The sequence below is a fragment of the Equus przewalskii genome, chromosome 15 (genome assembly GCF_037783145.1).
Source record: "Equus przewalskii isolate Varuska chromosome 15, EquPr2, whole genome shotgun sequence".
NCBI lineage: Eukaryota > Metazoa > Chordata > Mammalia > Perissodactyla > Equidae > Equus > Equus przewalskii.
This window is the reverse complement of record NC_091845.1, coordinates 40,384,362-40,406,796: the sequence shown is the minus strand read 5'-3', so window position 1 is coordinate 40,406,796 and position 22,435 is coordinate 40,384,362. Positions and strand designations below refer to the sequence as shown.

General features: G+C 46.9%; 1 protein-coding gene and 1 long non-coding RNA gene across 47 annotated transcripts in view; both read right to left on the bottom strand.

Annotated features, from left to right (window-relative positions):
- The window catches only part of MAP4 (microtubule associated protein 4), a 186,573-nt gene extending 184,181 nt beyond the window's left edge, over positions 1-2,392 (bottom strand). For 24 of the 44 annotated variants that reach the window (XM_070575478.1, XM_070575481.1, XM_070575484.1 and 21 more), the window contains exon 1: positions 1,853-2,366. The gene's annotated coding sequence lies outside the window, so the exon portion shown is untranslated. Of the gene's footprint in view, positions 1-1,852 lie in introns of all 44 variants that reach the window. The other 20 variants (XM_070575506.1, XM_070575507.1, XM_070575520.1 and 17 more) reach the window with 7 other exon arrangements.
- A 3,571-nt stretch (positions 2,393-5,963) lies between these two features.
- On the bottom strand, positions 5,964-21,369 carry LOC139075949 (uncharacterized). Of its 3 annotated transcripts, XR_011527003.1 has the most exons (3): positions 20,973-21,369; positions 8,762-9,048; positions 5,964-7,544 (listed from the first exon to the last, which is right to left on the bottom strand). It is a non-coding gene; the product is annotated as an uncharacterized lncRNA (long non-coding RNA). The 3 variants fall into 3 exon arrangements; XR_011527001.1 differs by having other exon boundaries at positions 5,964-9,048; XR_011527002.1 differs by lacking the exon at positions 20,973-21,369 and adding an exon at positions 14,174-14,892 and having other exon boundaries at positions 5,964-9,048.
- Between the last annotated feature and the right edge of the window lie 1,066 nt (positions 21,370-22,435).

Genomic DNA, 22,435 nt, shown 5'->3' with positions numbered 1-22,435 from the left:
AATACTTTCAATGTAAATAAATTGGTATTTGGTCTATCAGCCTCTGGTGAGTTTACTTTGCATGAATAAATTCTCAAGCACTTGAATCACCCTTGTGTGAACCAAAAATTTTTAGTTTCTGAAATACTGTGTGGGTGTCAGAGTGACCTTGGTGTGGATGCCACTTATCTGTGTGACCTCTTATTCCTGTCAGTCTCCATTTCCTCATCTGTAAATAAATACCTACAACTAGTGCCTAGAAGATAGCAAGTACTCAGAAAGTGATAGCTTTATTATTTTTAAGCCAAATTTGAAAGCAAGAGTATAAGTGAGGTAAAAACATTTCATTTGAAAAGAAGTACTATGGACCGTCAAACCACATCAATTTAAGAAACCCTCTGAAAAGAGACTGAAGAAAGCTGAGAAAAGTTAAAAAGTTCCAAGTACCCCCTGCACTCTACAGATGGATGGAGTCTCTTGCTTAGCAACTCTAATGTTGTCTACCAAACACTCAGCCTGTAATAGTTAGAGCATGACAACTGTTCACTCTAAATCCATGTGCTCAGCTTGGATTCAGGACTGATTTATAAAAATAGCTGCTGCTGCTGCTCTTTGAATCCCTTTGAGCCGATGACTGGGCAGTGTTACCCTATAGGCCAAGAGCAGCTGTATTCCCTCACCACACCCATTTCTCTGCCTACCCAGCCGAGCTGACGGCATTCCCCTCCCATCTCTGCAGCACACTATTCTCCCTCTTCCTGGGCTGAGTGAGCAAATTACAAGCACAAATATCCCCTGATGCAATGCCACAACCATCCCTGGGAAAGAGCAGAGGCAGTTGCCAAAAGCGCAGCAGCAGGGAAATAGGCGGGAGGCAAACACAGAGCAAGAAACACTGCAATGCCATGTAGCCAGGGAGAGGGAAACGAGAGGCCCTGGGGAGCAAAACTGTAACTGGACCAGAGGAGGGAAAGGAGAAAAGGGGGTTTCCAGGAGAAAGCTGGGTAACACTAAACTCCCCGAGAAGCACCTTTGACCCTGGGTCTGGATCCTAAAACACAAACTTAAGCGTAATCACTGTCTCCTCCCAAAAGCAGCAAATGAATCTAATTTACACGTTCCCGGATGGAAGCAAAACCCACTACACTCCCCCACCGGCCAATTTCACTAAAGAAGAGCTCAGGCAACACACCAGCGAAGAATCTGGCCCATGTGCTAAATAAACCACAATCTCTGTTCTGGGTAACGTTTCCAACTGCCCCTCCTGGTTCCTGCCCCTTTCCTCCCATCCCCACCCTTACTGAAACCCCTTCGCACTCCCGCAGCCAGACACACGCCTAGTCCCCACACAGCGCCAGGGCCGACGCAGGCAGAGAGCCCGGGCTGGGGCCCGGTTCTCCAGACCACCCCTCAGCCCCTCCCATAACCCGAGTGGGCACCCTCTCTAAGGTTCGCCTCAGCCCCACCTCAACGGAGCCCCCAAAAGCCTCACAGAATGATCTCTGAGTTCTCCCGCTCCCCCGAGCCCCTCCCAGGGCCCCAGACTGCAGCCGACCCTCGCTCCCCGGGCTCAGCCCCATCCCCAGCCCGAGGCATGCCGCTCGGCCCAACGCTCCAGACCCCCGAAGCCGGACCTCTCAGCCCGCCACGCCCCGGCGCGCGGGCCCCCAGATCACGCCTTGAAGACTAGGAAGATCACGCCCCCAGGCCTCCCGCCCGGTCGCCCCCGCGTCCCGCAAGCTGGCGGCCACCGCCCTTCCCCGCCGCAGGCGGGCCCTGTGGGGTCCCGGCGGCCGCGGGGCGAGGCTCGGGCAGCCCCGGGACAGCGGGAAAGCCGCCCCTCCGACTGGGCCCCGCCTGCGGCTGCACCTACCCGCCGCCGCCGCGCCGGAGCCGGAGCCGGAGGGAGCCGGGAGAGGGCCGGGAGGAGCCGGGAGAGGTCGGGAGGAGCCTGGAGCCAGCAAGCAAGCCCGAGGGGCGGGGCGCAGGGAGGCGGCCGCTTCCTCGTCGCCCTCTTGAGGGCCGGCGCGAGGGAGGGGCGCCGCCACCGCCTATCCCGCGGGCGCCGCGGCTCCCGCCAATAAGCGCGGCGACGGGGCGGGCGGAGGGCTGCGGCGGACCAATGAGCGCTGACCCCACCGCCTCGACCTCGCGGTGATAGCGGCGCGAGTGGAGGGCCGTTGGGGGCAAAGTACGCAGGGGGCTGCAGGATCCCGCCTCCCGCCGGCTGACGCCGAAGCGGCCGGGGGCAGGTTGACCGCCCCTGCTGCACTGTGATGGTCGTCCCTTCCTTTTAGAACTTGGGTGCTTGGAGTAGGAAGGATGTGGGCGGCCGGGCACACGCGGCCGGGCCCGGGTCTCCCCGCCGGCGGGCCCTTGGGCTCTGTGATGTAACCTGGGCGGGGCGCGGGGCGGGGCGCGGGGCGGGGCTGGGGCGCGGGCCAGCTGCTCGCTGGAAGGAACCGTAGGGGCACGAGGCCGCGGCCAGGGGGCCTCTCCAGGGCTGCGCTGCCACCAGCCACAAGTGACGTGGCTGATGCAAGTTGAGATGTGCTGTAAGTGTAGAAATTCTGGGTTTCCGAGACTTAAAACAAAAAATATATAAAGTAGCTCATTCATAATTTTTATATTGATTACAAGTTGGATAATTGATTACAGTTTTGGATATATTTGGTTAGATAAAATATATTTAAAATAATTTCATATTTCTTTTTCCATTTTAAAATGTGTCCACTAGAAAACTTAAAATTACTTTTTGGTTCATATATTTCGCCAGATAGCGCTGGTCCAGAACGAAAAGTGATAGCTAACACCTTTTTATTGCTTACTATGATCCAGGCATTCTTGTATGTGACACCTGATAACTCATTTATCATCACAAAAATCCTATATGATTAGTATTAATGTTCTCCTCATTTTACAGATGAGGAAACACACAAGAAGTTTAGTAATTTACCTAATGCCAGCAAGGCAGTAATTGGCTGGGTAGGGCTTTAACTCAGGCAGCCAGGCGTTTGGGCCATAAACTCAAACCTCTAGAGCAGACTGGTTACCAGAATAACTTGGTTCTTCTTGGTAAGAACTGGAGTTGGTTGAAAGCCGGGGTTTGAGGTCCAGCTCTGCTGCTTTCTAGCTGTGTAACTTAGGGAAGTTAGGCTTCAGCTGCTTTATTTATAAAAATGAGATAATACACCACCAGCTTGTCTCATAGTCCCTATTAGGATGACCCAGAAGTAGCATACTGAGGTAGTTAAACATTGACTCTGGACCCGTATTCCCTGTGCAAATCTGAGCACTGCTACTTACAAGTTATGTGCGTTTGTGGAACATATTTAATCTCTCTACACCTCAGTTTCCTCAACTGTAAAATGGATAGTAATGGTACCTAGCTCATTAGGGTTATGTGGATCAAATGTGTTAATATACGTAAAGTGCTTAGATTGGTGCCTAGCACTTAGCAAGCATTTACAGAGTTTACTGTTAATGTCATAATGACTATAAAGGAGTGTTAAGTGTCTTGACAAGGGCCCGGCCCCATGGCCAAGTGGTTAAGTTCACAAGCTCCGCTGTGGCAGCCCAGGGTTTCGCCGGTTTGGATCCTGGGAGCGGACATGGCACCGCTCATCAGGCCACGCTGAGGCGGCGTCCCACATGCCACAACTAGAAGGACCCACAACTAGAATATACAACTATGTACTGGGGGGATTTGGGGAGAGAAAGCAGAAAAGAAAAAAAAAGATTGGCAACAGTTGTTGGCTCAGGTGCCAATCTTTAAAAAAAAAAAAAAGTCTTGAAAAATCTGAAGGGATTAAGAGTAAAAGAATAAGTAGAAAAGGCATAGAAGTATAAATTGGAGCTCTGGAAAGGCCTTTTGGCCAATCACAGAGAACTGAAATGACTGACCTAGGTCATGCACCAATTAATAAGCCAGGTGTCTTGGACCCAAACCCAAAGCTTTCCTCCGCTCTCGTATTTACCCAGGCTCCCAAGAAGGGAAACTACCATTGCAAGCCTGAATTCGTTCATCGAACAGACAATGAGTACCTGCACATCAGGAAGGTCCACACAGTGAGGAGCACTTGTACAAAGATGAATAAAATAGGTTTCCTGTCCTGGTGAAATTAGCATTACTTCACACCAAAGCCCACAGATTTTGTCTAATCGTGAATTTACTGTTGTAGGAAAACACACACGGGAGCTAAAAAGATTACTTTGATTCTTCTTCCTGCTGCCTGGAGTAGGCAGCCCCAGGGCCTGTCCCAGGCTTCATGAATGGAATTGGCTTTGAACTCCTTAGGAGTCAACGCCTAGCTTTTGACTCTCTCACCCTGGAGGAGGCCAAGGTGCAACTCTCTTCAGTCATCCTGAATCCTGGTACATCCAACACCAGCTGCCTCCACCATGCCGCCTAAGTTCGACCCCAACAAAATCAAAGTTGTCTCCAAAAAAGTTGGGCAATCACATCACCAGGGCAACTGGTGATTGGAAGGGTCTGAGAATCACGGTGAAACTGACTATACAGAACCAACAGGCTCAGATTGAGGTGGTACCTTCTGCCTCTGCCCTCATCATCCAAGCCCTCAAAGAACCGCCAAGAGACAGGAAGGAGCAGAGAAACATTAAGCACAACAGGAATATCACCTTTGACAAGATTGTCAACCTTGCCCAACAGATGGGGTACCATCTGTCATTGGCCAGAGAACTCTCTGGAACCATTAAAGAGACCCTGGAGGGGCCGGCCTGTGGCCAAGTGGTTAGGGTCACGTGTTCCGCTTCAGCGGCCCAGGGTTTCGCCGGTTCGAGTCCTGGGCGCAGACATGGTACCACACGTCAAGCCATGCTGGGGCAGCATCCCACATGCCACAACTAGAAGGACCCCCAACTAAAAATACACAACTATGTGCCAGGGGTTTTGGGGAGAAAAAGGAAAAATAAAATCTTTAAAAAAAAGAGATCCTGGAGACTGCCCAGTCTGTGGACTGCAGTGTTGATGGCTACCACCCTCATGACATCAAGAGTGGTGTGGTGGAATGCTGGGCTAGTTAAGACCTGCAGAGGACAATACTTCAATATAGGATCACTTAACAAACAAAATTTTAAAAAAAGAAGTCAATGGCTAGGAAGATTCAAAAGTGTTGGAATCCTTCATTCCTTCTTTAAGGTAATAAAGTGACCATGTTGGGGGCCGGCCCGGTGGTGCAGCTCTTAAGAGTGCACGTTCCGCTTCCGCGGCCCGGGGTTCACTGGTTCGGATCCCGGGTGCAGACATAGCACCACTTGGCACGCCATGCTGTGGCAGGCATCCCACATGTAAAGCAGAGGAAGATGGGCACAGATGTTAGCTCAGGGCCAGTCTTCCTCAGCAAAAAGAGGAGGATTGGCAGTAGTTAGCTCAGGGCTAATTGTCCTCAAAAAAAATAAATAAATAAAATAAAGTGACCGTGTTATGTGTATCCCAAGCTAGACACCCAGGAGTCATTCTCAATTATTCCCTTCCTTCTCCCAGCTCAAGCCTACCAGATGCTCCTTCTGCCTCAGAAACATCAACACTGATGCTGTTCTGGTTCATTCCCTTTTTTCTTTCCACAGCCACTCCAAGCCCTCCCTCTGCCTCTGCTTCAGTCCAAGCTTCGCAACCTTCTGCACCACCCCCTCCAATTCATACACGCCCTCCTGCACCCCTTATATGCCCCTCTATTACAGCACCCACCTATTATATTACTCACATATTATCACGTGTGGTAATTATTTGTGTAAACAAGGATCTTCCCTGGTGGATTATTTCTCAAAGTACAGGTTCATTCTGTTTCCCTACCTCCAATGGGAAAGAATATTCCTTCCAGTTCCAGGGTGCCCAGGATGAAAAACATAGATCTCTAGCATCTCAGAGTTGGAAAAGGTCTCATCAAACATTCAGCCCCATGTCTAAGGATATATTCTTGAGGCTCTACAAGTTCAAAATAAGACATTTTAGAGTTATCCAATATATTTATCATAAAAAGCATGATTTATATTTATTCATCCAAATTTTGATCAAATGTTGGCCAGGACACAAACATGGGCAGAGCCCAATGGCTTAAACCATAGAGTCATCCCTCCAATTTTAACCTGAAAATAGCTTTCAAGACCCTGTGCGATGATGATGCTTTTTCTCTGTCTTACCTCATCATCTGCCTTATTTCTCACTCTGCCCAGCATCATCTGCCTTCTTTGTTTCTTGAACTTTTCCCTCTCAGGACCTTCCTCAGGCTATTACTTCTGCCTATCCTAATTTGTAGGTAATATAATTGTCTGTGTAGAAAATTTGGGAAGAGCCAGCCCTGATGGCCTAGTGGTTAAAGTTCAGCATGCTCTGCTTTGGCGCCCTGGGTTGGCTTCCCAGGTGTGGAACCACACCACTCATCTGCCAGTAGCCATGCTGTGACAGTGGGTCACATAGAAGAACTAGAAGGATTTACAACTAGAATATATAACTATGTACTGGGGCTTTGGGGAGAAAAAAAAAAGAGGAAGATTAGCAGCAGATTTTAGCTCAGGGTGAATCTTTCCCAGCAAAAAAAGAAAATTTAGGAAGGTCTACAAATTACTAGAATTAATAAGAGAATTCAGCAAAGTTCCTGGATATACATAAAGGAATAGTTTTCCTATATACCAGTATCATCAATTAGAAAATGTGATAGAAAAAAATCTATATGTAAGTCTTCTATAGAAAAACATTATAAAACTTCACAACTTTTAGAAGAAAATACAGAGAGAGATCTTGATGCTCTCAAGGTAGAAATCTTGCTGAAATTTTTTGGTAACAACACTTGTCAGAAAAATACGCAATTTTTACATATCAATTTTTATTGTAATTTACAATGTTTATGTTAGAATTCCATGGAGAGAGGAAAATATAACCACAGGGTTCGAATTTGAATAGGATAAAATCAGAATTTAAGAGCCAGAAGCGTCTTTTGGGGTCAGTAGCCCAAACTTTTTTCAGATGAAGTAATTGAGATATGTTGAAAACACAAAAAAGTGGCAGAATCCAAACTTGAACCCATTTTCTGACCCTCAGGCAGGTGTTTGTTGCACCCACCTCTTCTTTCGTTTTTTCTTTTCTTTTTTTTTTGAGGAAGATTAGCCCCGAGCTAACATCTGCTACCAATCCTCCTCTTTTTGCTGAGGAAGACTGGCCCTGAGCTAACATCCATGCCCATCTTCCTCCACTTTATATGCAGGATGCCTGCCACAGCATGGCTTGCCAAGCAGTGCCATGTCCATACCTGGGATCCAAACCGGTGAATGCCGGGCCGCCAAAGCAGAACATATGAATTTGACTGCTTCGCCACCAGGCCAGCCCCTTTCTTTCATTTTTAAAGTGGTGTAGCATAGTGATGTGGCAAACATTATGGACCAATAATTCAAAAGCCCCCTGCTGTGTCCTACTTTAGTGACAGGACACTTAAAACACTCACCTTCCCAGACTCCCTTGCAGTCGGGATGGCTATGTGCCTCACTGGATGGAGCTTTCAGGTAAGCCTTTATAAAAAGGCAAACTCAGCTGCATTTCTTCCACCTGCCTGGAATATGGACACAATGCCTTGAGTTGAAGCAGCCATCTTAAGACAATAAGAACAAAAGCCATGGGCTAAGGGTGAGGAGTAGGAAAATAGGAGGAGACTAGGTCCTTAACCTCTTCAGCAACTACACTAATCTTTGACTGCCCACCTCAGGACTTCCGGTAAAGTGAGAAAAATAACCCCTATCTCTTAAAGCCATCATTAGTCAATAAATCTGAATTGATGTAAGCCGCCATTAGTCTCTGTCACTTGCTGCGAAAGGCAATCCCAATTGGTACATGGAGTAAAAGCCCTGGACTACCAGTTGAGAAACCCCATTACAGTCCCACCACTGCCAGGAACAAGCTATGTGGCCTTGGGCAAGCTATTTCCCATCTCTGGGCCTCGGGTTCCTCATCTCTATCAAGGGGAGTAGAACAAGATGCTCTCTTCACCTCTTGCTTTCTGTGATCTCATTCACTGTGCATGCTGTGTAGTACGCAACGTGGGACTTCCTTTCCCTTGAAAGAAGACTGCTTCTTTCAAGATTCACTAAGGTTTCCTTGTTCCTGTGACTTCAGGACTAGTTACAAGGACCTGTCTCTTTTGAGTGGTTGTAATGAAACACACACCTTGGGGGCATTCCCTGAACAGGAATTCCCCCTAGCTAGGTCCTTGTTCTCTGTTCCTTTGGTTAGTTTCATTTACCTACCTCTAGAGGGAGCACACAGGGGGTTCTACTCTAAAGCTAAGGGAGCATTGTGCCCGTCTCTGCCCTAAACTTGCTACGTGTGTAATTTCTGCTCTTGGGGCCTCAAATCATTGTTTGTGAAATGAGAGGGTTGCAGATCCTCAAAGGGCCCTTAAAGCCCAGGCATTCTAACACTAAATCACAGCTGAATTTCATCTCAACTTGGGATAGTGCTTCCCTGGTTGCTAAGTGCTTTCTCTCGGGTCCTGCAGGTTAGGCCTTCTATAACTGAGATTGGCAGGGCTAGTATTATCATCCCTATTTGAAGTCGAGGAAATTGATTCACGGATGTGGATTAATATGTCCAAGATCACACAACTAGTAAGTGGTAGATCTAGAACTAGAAGCTACATCCTTTGATTCCTTGCTCGATGCTCTTTCCACTACCCCTTGATTTTTTTGTTTTCTTCTTTCTCTTTTCTCTCCAGGATCCACTTCCTGGCTATAAGTCATAACTGCTCTCAGCTCTGCCCCCAAGACTGCTCACCAGTTCCAGGCACTTGGCAGGCTCGGCAGACACCTCGCTTTCCCCCAATTCTTCTTCCATCCTTCGTTCTGAACCCTGAGTCCCAGTAAAACCTCCTAGTTTCTTCCCAACTCTGACTTTAAGCATCACATTCCTTCAGGATCTCCACTGGGTACGTCAACATCTTGAACCAGAATCTGGTCCTTTGTAGGCCAATGTACTTGAGACGATTCTCATCTTGGTTCTATTATTGCTTTTCTTCACCTCACTCTTCACTCCATCAACCTCTTGTTCAGCATCTGAAGTCCCTAAAGAGATGAGACATGGTCAGAGAAGATGTGAACTGGAAGGTCCTTTGAGATCTTCCAGTCCAAAGGCCAAGCAGAATATGAAAGAGTGGGGTGGGGACTTGTGAGGAACAGGAGGGCACATGCCCCAACTCCAGCTGATGCTGCCAGTTGCTGGAAATGTGGGCCCAGAGTGGACAGAGAAGATGGAGCCAAATTTTTATGTGCGGTGTCCTAGTTATTGAGTGCTGGCAACTAATTAAGCGTTTTAAAAAATACTATGTAGGCCAAACACATGTGTGGACTGGTGGCTCTTGGGTTGCTAATTTACAACCTCTGCTCTGGTGCAAACCCTTCACCCCACAGATAAAGAGGGCAACATCATGCAGCAGATCAGCAGGAGAGAGGGAGGCAGGAGCCAGACCTCAGACCTTCTATTCAGAGCTCACCATTGGTTACTCAGAAGCTAGAAAGCAATTCTGGGCCGATTCAACAAGCCTCCAGTGAGAAACTGCTCTAGGAAAGGTGTTTTGAGAGGAGACAAAGACAAAGGGATTCTTTATAAAAGATGCCTGCCTTAGCTCCTTGGCACGTCTTCACTTAGCTTGGAATCAAACATTTGGCAGGTTGGGACAAACTAACTTATATTTAGGACAGAAACTGCACATGTTCTTGGAATTCCTATGGGCATGGTCCACATTGACTGAATTAGGATTCGAGAGACTTCACAGGGGAACATTTTCTAAACTTTTTGTTTGGAAATAATTTCAAACTTACTGAAAATTTGCAAGGATAAAAATAGTGCATAACACTCTCATATACCCTTTTCCAAGATTCACCTCTTCTGGGCTATTTGCTTGATTCTGTTTGCACACACACACCACATGCAAACAATATTTTTGGAGCCACCTGAGTGTAGATCACATACATTAAGACTTTTTAACCCTAAATACTTTAGTGTGTAGTCCTGATAATAAGGATATTTCTTATAATCACAGTACAGATATCAACTGCCGTAAATTTAATTTGACTTTATCTAATCTACCATCCATATTCCAATTTTGTCAATTGACTCAATAATGTCCCTTGGAGTACTTTTCTCTCCTCCAGAACAGGATCCAGTCCAGGATCAAATATCACATTCAGCTGTCATGTCTCTTTAGTTTCTGTTAATGTGGAACATTTTCACAGCCATAGCGCGTGAGTATGTGGGTGTGTTTTATGACATTAACATTTTTGAAGAATACAGCTCCCTGGTTTTTTTATTAGAATGTATCTCACTTGAGGTGTCTGATGTTTTCTCATGGTTAGATTCAGGTTATGCATCCCAGTCCGGAATATTGCATAAGTGATGGCTTATCCTTCTCAGGGCATCATATCAGGAGGCACACTGTATCACTTTGCCCCTCACTGGTCATGTGAATTTTGATCATCAATTCAAGGTGTTTTTTGACTTCTCCAATGTACTGTTACCGTTTTTTTTCTTTGCAACATAATAAGCAATCTATGGAGAGACACTTTGAGACATGCTTATATCCTGCTCCTCCTCGAAATTATTCCCTACACTTAGCATCCATTGATGATTCTTGCCTAAACCAATCTTTTCTGGTTGCACAGTGATGGATTTTCCATCCCACCACTCCCTCCACATTTACTTGTTGGCACTCAGCATTTTGATGTAAACTATATCCCTCCCTTCTGGAGGAGTGCAGTTTTGATCTCTATCAAGGTAGGTGATATCTGGAGGTCCACCAGAAAATAGTCATTCATGTCTAACGGCAATAGAGGGAAAGGAGATAGCCCACCTTGTCTAGTCCTTGAGAGCAGACAAAGGGTGAACTGGGATTGTCACTCCAAGCATTCCAGCTAAAGGAGCTGAGACCCTCGGAGGAGCAAAGCAAGATAGAGAAATATGCAGGGACTTCACGCAAACAATGTCAGTTTAAATTCTCTCTCTTACCCTCACCTGTTTTGTGACCTCCAACAGCTGACTAGCTTCTCTTGGCCTCTGTTTCCTAGCTTGTAATATGAGATAATTCTTACCTTAGAGGCACATTGGGAAGATTAAAGGAAACAACATTCATGTCTTACTGGGCCCATAGTGTGCTAAGTGAGAGGTCTATATTATATAGAATATGGGAAAATTATGTTGTGCTTGAATTATATTTCATTTCGATAAATTGCTACTAAGAACCTACCATGTACCAAGACACTGTGCTTGGAACTAGAGACTGAATAAATCAGCCCTCAAAAGCTCACAAACCAGAGGAAGAAAAAGACAAACTTAATTCCACTCCTAGGTATTTACCCAATAAAATTAAAACATACATCCATACAAAGATTTGTTCAAGAATGTTCATGACAACTATGTTCTTAATAGCCCCAAACTGGAAACAGCCCTGGCGTCCATCAACAGATGAATGGATGAACAAAAATTGTAGTACATCTATACAATGGAATACTATGTGTCAATAAAGAGAAACAAACTACTGATTTTATGTAAAATGTCTGAATCTCAAAAACATGGTGAGTAGAGGGCTGGCCCGGTGGTGCAGCAGTGAAGTTCTCATATTCCCATTTGGTGGCCCAGGGTTCGCCGGTTCGGATCCTGGGTGTGGACCTATACACCACTTGTCAGGCCATGCTGTGGCAGGCGTCCCACATAAAGTAGAGGAAAATGGGCTTGGATGTTAGCTCAGGGCCAGTCTTCCTCAGCAAAAAGAGGAGGATTGGCGACAGATGTTAGCTCAGGGCAAATCTTCCTCAAAAAAAAAACCATGCTGAGTAGAAGAAGCCTAACACAAGAGTAAATAGTATATGATTTCACTTATATGAAATTCTAAAACAGGGAAAACAGGAAAAACCATCAGAAGAGTGGTTGCGTGGGATGAAGGCAGGGAAGAGTTGCTAGGGAAGAGCAGGAGGGAAGTTTCTGAGTGCTGATAATGTTCTGTATGTCAATAAGGGTTGGATTGTATAGGTATATGTGCTTGTCCAAATTCAGCAAATGTACACTTAAGATTTTTATATTTCATTGTATATAAATTTCACATCAAAATAGAAAAAAAACTGTATAAAAGATTGAACTCTGGTAAATGGTATACATCTAGAAATATTTAGGGAGAAGTGCACTGATCTCTAGATTTTACTTTGAAATGTATCAAAAAGAATATGGAGGGGCCAGCCCCGTGGCCGAGCGGTTGTTTGCGCACTCCACTTTGGCAGCCCAGGGTTTCACTGGTTTGGATCCTGGGCACGGACATGGCACTGCTCATCAGGCCTTTGTTTTTTTTTTTAAGATTTTACTTTTTCCTTTTTCTCCCCAAAGCCCCCCAGTACATAGCTGTATAGTCTTCGTTGTGGGTCTTTCTAGTTGTGGCATGTGGGATGCCACCTCAATGTGGCTGGATGAGCAGTGCCATGTCCGCACCCAGGATTCGAACCAACGAAACACTGGGCCGCCTGCAGCAGAGCGCGCGAACTTAACCACTCGGCCACAGGGCCAGTGCCCATCAACAGGCCATTTTGAGGCAGCATCCCACATCCCACAACTAGAGGGACCTACAACCAAAATATACAACTATGCACTGGGGGGATTTGGGGAGAAAAAGCAAAATAATAATAATATAATAATAATAATATGGATTAATAGAGGGACAGTAGCATGGAAAGATGGATGGATATGTGATAAAACAAATATGATAAAGTGTTAATGGTAGAAACAAGGTGCTAGAGAAATGAGTGCTAACTGTAAAATTCTTTCAACTTTGCTTCAAATTTGAAATGTTTCATAATAAAATGTTGGGGCAGAGGAGGACAATGCTGCACAGTTCAAGTGAGACTTTGATAAATGGTGTGGTAGAGAAATAACCAAGTTTTTCTCCTGTGGGAAGAGATGGTGGTAGAGGTCAAGGAGAGTCTCCTAGAGGAGGAGTCCTAGGAAATGGGCCTGAAAGATAAGATTTTAAAGGCAGAGGAGGAAAAGGTGAGGGGGGAGTCATCTCAGTAGAAAAAACAGGGCACCGTGAAAATGAAAGTTCCTTTGGGGAAGCTGCAAGGGAGCAGAGAGAATTTGGGGGCAGAGTGGCAGGAGGGGAGGCCAATGAGCTGAACTGTGCCCAGGCTGGGACGACCTTGAATGACAGACAAGGACATCTGGTTTTGACTGAGTAAACAATGGGCAGCCACTGAGTAGGACGTGTGCATGCGTGTGTGTGTCTGTGTGCGCGCGTGCGCGCGCAGTGCGTGCATGTGTGTATGTGTGTGTGTGTATAAGTCTTTGTCATCTGACAGGCAGGGTAGAAGCTGGTGGAAAGAGGCAGCAGTGGGGAGCCAGCAGGGCTGATGGTCAAAGTTTTCTGTTGCTTTGGTTAGCAAGCTGACAGTGAGGACGATTTTTATAACAGAAAAATGGTCAAGACATGGCCTTCCCAGAGGCGAGAAATTTTTAAGTGAGTCAAGAAGATAATTCGGTTTGTCCTAGTTCCCAGCTCTCTGGGAACTTTGATCTGTCTGAAGACTTCCTGTTCCCTTTGAAGCTCTAGGCTGTCCGCTGACCTCCCCTCTGGCCCTCAGCCGCAGCCCAGAAGATGCAGCTCGCTTTCAGGGCCCTCCAGAGTGATCACACTGGGGGTCGGGAAACCTGGTTTCCAGTCCTGCTTCTGCCACCTTCCCTCTCTGCCCCCCAGATTCCTCGTCTGTAAATTGGTTGTGCGGCCTGATTGTCCTCTCTGCTTTCTTCCAGTTTCAAGACTTCCCTACTCTGGTCTTCTTGCAACCAGCCTCCAAGGTTCTGTCTCAAAAGTTCATTTTCCCTTTGACTTACAGAGGTCTTTCTGATCACATCCCCACTGTCTTACCTCTTTCCTCCCTGGTCAAGGATGTCACTGCAACGTCCAGCTCCAGTTTCTGGCTGATCTGGGCTGGGGCTTGAAAGAGCCCTGCTGGCAGATCAGGGGTCTCTGAGCCTCAAGGGCTGAATGTGTGAAAGGGGTAACAATTCCCACCTCCCTGTGTTGTGGTGAAGAACAAGGAAGCGATGTGTGAAGGCATAGCCTGGGGCCTGCCACGCCACAGGTACTCAGCTTCTCTCCTCCACATCTTCCCTCCATTTCCCAAAGTTCACAGATGACATGTAGTGACTTACCTGAAAAGGATACCAGAATAGTCGCAGCCCTCCTTTGTCTAGCACCCACATTTGTTTCCAGTCCTCACACCAGCCCTGCAAGGAGGGCAGGACAGAAATTCCCCATTTTCCCAACTCTTACTGAGTTCTAAGAAGAGCTCAAAGTTTTACACACATTATCTTTAATTCTCACAGTGAGGTTGGTATCTGTTCCCACTTTGACAGATAAGGAACTGAAGGCTCAGAGAGGCTACACAACTTGCCCAAGGTTACACAGCCAGATCCAAGAAATTCATAGCCAATGTATCAAAATGAACAGTTACACGGTGTTCTATACACCCAGCACTAATTTTTAAGAATATATATTGTAGGGGCTGGCCCCGTGGCCGAGTGGTTAAGTTCGCGCGCTCTGCCGCAGGCGGCCCAGTGTTTCGTTGGTTTGAATCCTGGGCACGGACATGGCACTGCTCATCAAACCACGCTGAGGCAGCGTCCCACATGCCACAACTAGAAGGACCCACAACGAAGAATATACAACTAAGTACTGGGGGGCCTTGGGGAGAAAAAGGAAAAAAATAAAATCTTTAAAAAAAAAAAAAAGAATATATATTGTAGGGGGCAACCCCACAGCCTAGTGGTTAAGTTGGCACACTTGGCTTCAGGAGCCAAGGTTCCTGGGTTCAGATCCCGGGTGTGGACCTGCATGACTTGTCAGCCATGCTATGGCAATGACCCATATACAAAATAGAGGAAGACTGGCAGAGATGTTAGCTCTGGGAGAATCTTCCTCACCAAAAAAAAAAAATATATATATATATATATATATATATATATAAAATAATCCCCATGGCTAGTCTACACGCAGGTCCTGAGGAGCCTGGCCAGGGGTCCTGATATACACATGGCTGGGGCGGGGTGGGGCAGCGGGGCAGGAAGGTAGGGGGACACAGCAGGGGGGAGTGCTCCTTAGTTTGGGGCAGCAAAAGGAGAAGGTCCAGAGGTATTTGCTGCTTCTTGAGGGACAGCAGGCCTTCCCCAGACTCATCCTTTCACTGAGCAAATCCTGACACTTCACCTGAGGGTCAGTCATTGAGGGGAGAGAGAGACAGGCAGGGGAGGGCCTTCCAGGCTCTCTCAAAGACACCGAGTCAAGAAGCTGAGAAATGGCGAGGCACGTGCGGATCAAGCATGTTCAGAGAACTAGGAGCAGAGAAGGAGAGAAGACTCTAACAATGGTGAGGGAACTTTGATGGGGGTAAAATGGGCAAAGGAGTTTAAACAATCTCCAGGGCACTTAAGCTGCACTGAGGAGCTCACAGTTTTCTCATGGGAATATCTGTAGCCACCTAAAAAGCCGTGTTCCAACAGTGAGTGGCATCAAAAGGTCTCACCAAGTGTGGGATGGAGACAGTATCAGTGGCTATGGTCAGAGAGGGTCCCTCCAGGCCTCGGCTCCGATGCTTTTGATGCTCTCTGAGCAGGCAGACCATGCACATTTAACCTTCTGTGGATATTCCACACTTGGGGCCTCAATAAAAGCTTTGGAGGAATGCAGCTCAGATGCCACTATAGGCCTTTCCTCACTCTCCTGGGGGAAGGCGGTTTATGTCCTCAGGTTGATGCTTCACCTGATAGAAAGTGCCTCCTGCCCTGGTCTGAGCCACTTCCAGTTCCTCTGCAGCCTGTGGCGCTGTGTCTTCACTTGGTTCATTTATACTGCCTTGCCTCCTGCCAGGACTCACAGTCCCTTGGATAGATAGCACCCAGGCAGGACTGCTGGATCCCCATGGGAGGCTGAGTCCCTTGGAGTTCCACTTGGCCCTGAGAGCCCATGAGTTCTGAGCAGACAAACCTTCCCAGCCTCATTATCTGTGGTGATTTAAAATATGTCCAAAAATTCTTTGACACTTTTCCCTTTGAAATGTGGAGCCTGATTCCCCTCCCTTTGAATGTGAGCTGGACTTAGTGACTTGCTTCTAATGCATAGAATGTGGCAGAAGTGATGCTATGACTTCAGAGGCCAAGCAGTAAAAAGCTTATAGCTTCCTCCTAGCTCCTTTCTCTCGGATCCCTCACTCTGGGCAAAGTCAGTCCCCGTGACGTTATGACGCTTAAGCAGCCCTGCAGAGGAGCCCCTGTGGGGAGGAAGTGAGGTCTCCCACCAAAGCCAGCGTCAGCTTGCTAGGTGTGTGAGTGAGCTGCATGGAAGGGGATCCCCCAGCCTTACTCAAACCTTCAGATGACTGCAGTCCCAGCCAACACATGGTTGCAATGCTCGAGGCTCCAAGCCAGAACCCAACAGCCAAGCTGTTCTTGAATTGCTGATCTGCAGAAACTGAGAGATAATAAACGTTTCTTGTTGAATTAAGCCACTAAGTTTTGAGGTAATTTGTTGCACAGCAGTGGATAACTAAGACATTATCCTTCTCCCCACTGCCTCTCTCCAAGCTTCCCATGCTCCAGCCAAACTGAACCACTGACTCTTCACAGCAACATATTTTTGCCAAGTACTCTCTGTGTGCCAGCCCAGGCCAGACGCTGGGGACATGGCAGTGAGCTGGTTAGACGAGCATGGCCTCTGTCTTCATGAACTTAAGGGGTCACACAGTCCAATGTTTACAGATCCTGCTTTGGCCCACATTTGCCCTCCATACAGAAAGCTCTGCCCAGCCCACCCCCTGTAACTACATTCTGAACATGTTTGAATTCATCTTTCTCCCTCAATGATGAACTGAAATGTTGTTTCCTCCATGAAGCCTTTTCTGATTCTGATCTTTCTCATCTCTGAACTTAAGAGAAATAGATGCATGTGTCCAAAAAAAGACTTGCACAAAAAAGTCCAGAGCATCTTTATTTATAACAGGCAAAAACTAGAACTAACCTAAAAATCTACAGAGGAATGGATAAACAAACTGTGGTATAGTCATAAAATTAACTGAGCTATATACATATTGTGTTCTGCTATATGTAAATTACATTCTACTTAAACAAAACAAAACTCATTAGTAACTCTGTGCTTAGCCCGGTGCCCATCATAGGAGAGATCCACAGTACACACATGCTGAGTAAATTAATCAAATCACATCAACCAACAGACTTCATCCCATTTTAGTGTTTTGATTCTGACGTCAATTCTGATGTGTGTTTTTTTCCCCACACCATCAAGCAATTCTCTGACACCAGCCGGGTGTCCTACAGTTCAATTCAATTCAGACACTATCTACCTGGAGATAGTGGCAGATCCTATAGGTTAAGGATTCAGCCTTTCAAGATTGCCCCCACCCTCTTCAGACTTCAATCACAAGTCCAGGCTGTCACCTGTGCTTCTGACTGACCAGCTATAGATCTAAATTTCCAATGATCCCCTCCTTGGGTTCAATTAATTTGCTAGTGTCTCACAGAACTCTGAGAAACATTTTACTTCTCAGATTACTGGTTTATTATAAAAGGATGTAACTCAGGAATAACTAGATGAAAGAGATGAATAGGGCAGTGTATGTGAGTAGGGCTTCAGACTTCCATGCCCTCTCTGAATACACCACCCTCCCAGCATCTCCACTTGTTCACCAACCCAGAAGCTCTCTGAACCCCATCCTTTTGGGTTTTTATGGAGGCTTCATTACATAGGCATGACTGACTAAATCACTGGCCATTGTCCATTGATTCAATCTCCAGCCCCATTCTGCCCCCCAGAAGTCAGGAGGTCCGGACTAAAAGTTCCAACCCTCTAATCACATGATTGGTTTCCCTGGCAACCAGCCCCCATTCTTAGGTGGGGGTCCAAAAGTCACTACATTAACATGAACTCAGGGGTGGTTGACTGGGGTTTTGTTATGAATATCAAGACACATTTATCACTCTTGGCACTTAGGAAATTCCAAGGATTTTAGGAGCTCCGTGCCAGGAATGAGACAAAGACCAAATATATATTTATTATAAATCACAATATCACAGCAGAAAGTCTCAATGGCGAGCAGGATTTCAAACAAGTACAGAGCAGCATTTCACTTGCCAAGCTTACCTGCTGAAGCAACAGCTTATCTTCTTGAGCTTCCTTCGTGGCAGAGTTTGGATTCAAGGGCTAAATTCTCTTAACACTTTTTTAAAGTTGTGGTAAAATATATATAACAGAAATTTTATTATTTTACTTATTTTTAATGTAAAATTCAGTCATATTAAGTACATTTACATTCTTGTGCAACCAGCACCACTATCCATCTCCAGAACTTTTCCATCGTCCTGTATTGAAACTCTGTACCCATTGAACACTAACTGCCCATTCTCCCTGCCCCCAAGCCCCTGATAACCATTGTTCTACTTTCTGTCTCTATGAATTTGACTACTCTAGGTGTCTTATATAGGTAGAATCATATAGTATCTGTCCTTTTGCAACTGGCTTATTTCACTTAGACAATGTCTTCAAGGTCCATCCATATTGTGGCATGTGTCAGAATTGCATTCCTTTTTAAGGAATGATGTTCTGTTGTATTTAACACTTTTGATAAAAACGAATGTTTCATGAGCATCCTAGCTTTGAGCATAATTTGAGATTTTCTTGACGCTTCAGCATTGACATTCTGAATCCTTCTGCTTCCATCAGTGCCTCAGTTTCTCTCTACAAGAAAAGGGCTCACTCAGATCTTCTTTACAGCTATGACTGTGGCTTTCACCTTCCTTGAATGCTTGGGCCCTGAGTTCATCACTCCCTTGGGCAAGATTGGGTGGACTGTGTGTTCTCTAGACAGAGAAGTGATACGGCCTTTGGTCAGCACCCTTTCTTGGCATGGAAAATCCATCATAAGGGGCAGGTAGTCAGAGGAGATGAACTCAGGGAGTCTGAGGCCACAGGTAGGAACATACATCTGACTCCAAGCCACTCCCTGCCCTGCTCAAGCCAGCTGAGTGAAAGCCACCTCAAGGCATTTTTCCTGGCGCACATCACCCCAGAACCCAGCCAGAGATGGGCACTGATATCGGTGGGGAATCCCAGGCAGTCAGCACTCATGTCCAGGACCCTGCTTGCAGAGACGGACATGGCAGCCTGGTTTGGCTCTCCAGGGCACCTAGGTCAGAAAAACACTGCCCAGAAGCAGGGTTGATGGTTTATATATGGAAGGAAGCCCCTGCCCCAGAGAACTTGGGTGAGATCTCACAAGGCACCTGCAGCAGCCAGGTTCTGTACCTGCCTGGCCCAGATCTGAGACCCACGGGTGTGTTCAGTGGCCTTCCTTAAAAGCATGGGAGAGAAGTATGATGTTATGCACTCCAAAGTCACCCTGTATCTGGGCTCTAGTCCTGGCTCCTTCATTGTGAGCTGTGAGGCCTTTAGATGATGTATGAAAGGTACTAGAACCCAGTGTGTCCTTGGTAAGTGAAATCGAGGATCATCATCACCATCATTATCATGTTTCAGCTCTGTTGGAGCAGAGAGGAGGTTGACCATGACTGGTTGTAGGTTTTGTCATCTACAACATGCAAAAAACCCAGAAAAGATTGACAGAAAGGATCAGTGGGCAGGAGCAGAGGACTGTTTTCAGGCTGCCCGTGGACCTGGGAGGCAGGTCACACAGTCACCAGTCTCATTCTCAGCAGTAAGAAGCGGCTCTTGCCCAGGTCACTTGCTCAAGCTAGGGACTCACCTGCCCAATTTAGACCGGAAAGTCATCAGAGAGGACTGTGTTCAGCCAATGGGCAAGGAAAACACTCACACTTTGTTCCAAGATAGAACCTGAGGAGTCTGTGTTTAGTTTGATTCCTCTGGCTCCTCCTCAGGCTCTGGGCTCTGGGAATGTTGCTCATATCATCAGGAATGAAGCACTGAGCAAGTAATTTGGGGCCAAAGCATCTGGCCGTGAGCACTGGCTTCGTCACTTACTAGCAGGTGATCTGGAGCAAGTTGGTTAAACTCTATAAACCCCAAGTTGCTCATGTATAAATCAAGCAGTCACAAACCCTCCGTCTCACAGGGTGAGTGAGGGGGTCAAGGGAGAGAACACACGAAAGCACTTTGTAAGTGATGAAACTCTACGCGAATGATGGGGAATATTATTATCAAATAGCTCCATGGCCAGGGGTTCCGGATTCTGGTAGTGGCCCTACCCTTACTGGGGTAAGTCCCTTCCCCTCTCTGCCCATTTGAATAGTTGGGCTAGAAGAGCTTCTCTGTTTGATCAAGTCTGACAGTCAATGGTGATCATGGGGGGAAAAGGAGGGCCACGTAAGGCAAACGGACAGCAGCAACCAGTGTTGAATGACCAAAGGAAGTGGCCCCTACGTGGGGTATGGCATTGAGCCAAGCTTCTGGCAGTGCTAGGTTTAAGCAGGAAGGCCCCAGCAGGTCAGCCTCAGTTTCCTGAGCAGCTCCAGGACAGAGCCTACCCCCTGTGCATCAAGCCAAAGCCTGGGCAAGGCCTATGGCCCTGTGCTTGGAAAGGCCACTCTGAGCAGGACTGATGTCTGCAGGCCAGGCAGACATTATGTCATCCGTGCATCTGGAAACCACAGACCCACCCTCCTGTGTCCCCAGCGGCTCTCATGCTCTCTGGCCAGGATCCCTGAGTTCCGCTCTCTCTGATTCCCCAACCCTTCACATTCCAGGCTCCCAAGGAACTGAGCTAGGCCCTCCTGGGCTTCTGTCCAAGCAGCTAGCTCTAAATTCCCCCACCCCCTTGTCCCTTTGGAGTAAACAATATAACCTTAAACGAAGACCGCTGCTTCAGCCTTGAGGAAAATACTGGGCCATGTTGAGCGCTATGCTTACTGTTTATTTCTTTATACCCACACTTCGTTCCAAGGTAGAACCTGAGAGGGCTGTACTTACTGTAATTCTGCTGTTTCCTCTCGGGGCTTCCAGGCATTGTGAATGCTGCTCACATTCACAGGGTTGGTGGGGTAGTGGAACAGGTGTGTTTCAAGTCAGAAACTTGGGTGTTTGAACCCAGCTCTGCCCCTTTATTAATTGGCAAGTCTCTCAGTATCTCTGAACCTTAGTTTCTTTGTCTACAAAATGGGGCCAATAATACTGACATTACACAGTTGCTGTGAGGATATGACTCAGCGCCTGTCAGGTGGCTGCACACAGCGGGTGCCGAACACAGACAACCTTCCTGTTCTCCCCTCCCCCTTTCCAGTAGACAGGTGCTCAATCCCCTGGAGGGTTGTTCTGATTGGGGACATGGGCATTGACCGCAGATGGGCCCGAGGGAACTTTCTGAGGTGATGGGAATGTTCTAAAACTGGATTGTGGAATTGGTTGCACAATTCTGTAAATTTACCAAAACTCATCAAACTGTGCACTTAAAATGGGTGAATTTTATGGTATGTCAATAATGCATCAATAAATACTTGAAGTTCTTTACCTTTGACAAGTCCATCCCGGAGCTCCCTTGTGTGCCAGGCTGAGAGTAGAGGGTATGGCCCCTCCCCCTCCTCTGCTTGCTGGGCCTCCCCACCAGAGTGTCTGGTTCAGCAGTTCTGAGCTCGGTCCTGAGATGTGAACTTCTAACAAGCCCCCAGGGGCTGCTGCTGTGGGTGGCCCAGAGGCTACACTTCGAGAACTACTGTGTTGGACAAAATGTGCACAGCCCTCATCTCCCTTGTGAGGAGTAGGTGGAGGGGCCGTGCCCTCTACTCTCAGCCTGGCACACAGGGAGCTCCGGGATGGACTTGTCAAAAGTAAAGAACTTCAAGTATTTATTGATGCATAATTGATGTACCATAAAATTCACCCATTTTAAGTGTACAGTTCGATGAGTTTTAGTAAATTTAGGGAATTGTGCAACCAATTCCATAATCCAGTTTTAGAACATTCCCATTATCTCAGAAAGTTCCCTCGGGCCCATCTGCGGTCAATCCTCATGTCCACTCCAAGCTCTAGGCAACCTCTGGTCTACTTTCTGCCTCTAAGTTTTGCCTTTTCTAGAAATTTCATATATATGATCTCATACAATATGTGGTCTTTTGTGTCAGGCTTCTTTCAGTCAGCATAACATTTTGAGGTTCATCTATGTTGTAGCACGTGTCAGGAGTTCATTCCTTTTTACTGCTGAGTAGCAATCCATTTGGTGGTCTAGTGGTTAAGATCTGCCTCTCTCAGGGCAGCCCCATGGCGCAGGGGTTAAGTGTGCACATTCTGCTTTGGCGGCCTGGGGTCCACTGGTTTGGATCCCAGGTGTGGACATGGCACTGCTCATCAAACCATGCTGTGGCAGGCATCCCACATATAAAGTAGAGGAAGATGGGCACAGATGTTAGCTCAGGGCTGATCTTCCTCAAAAAAAAAAA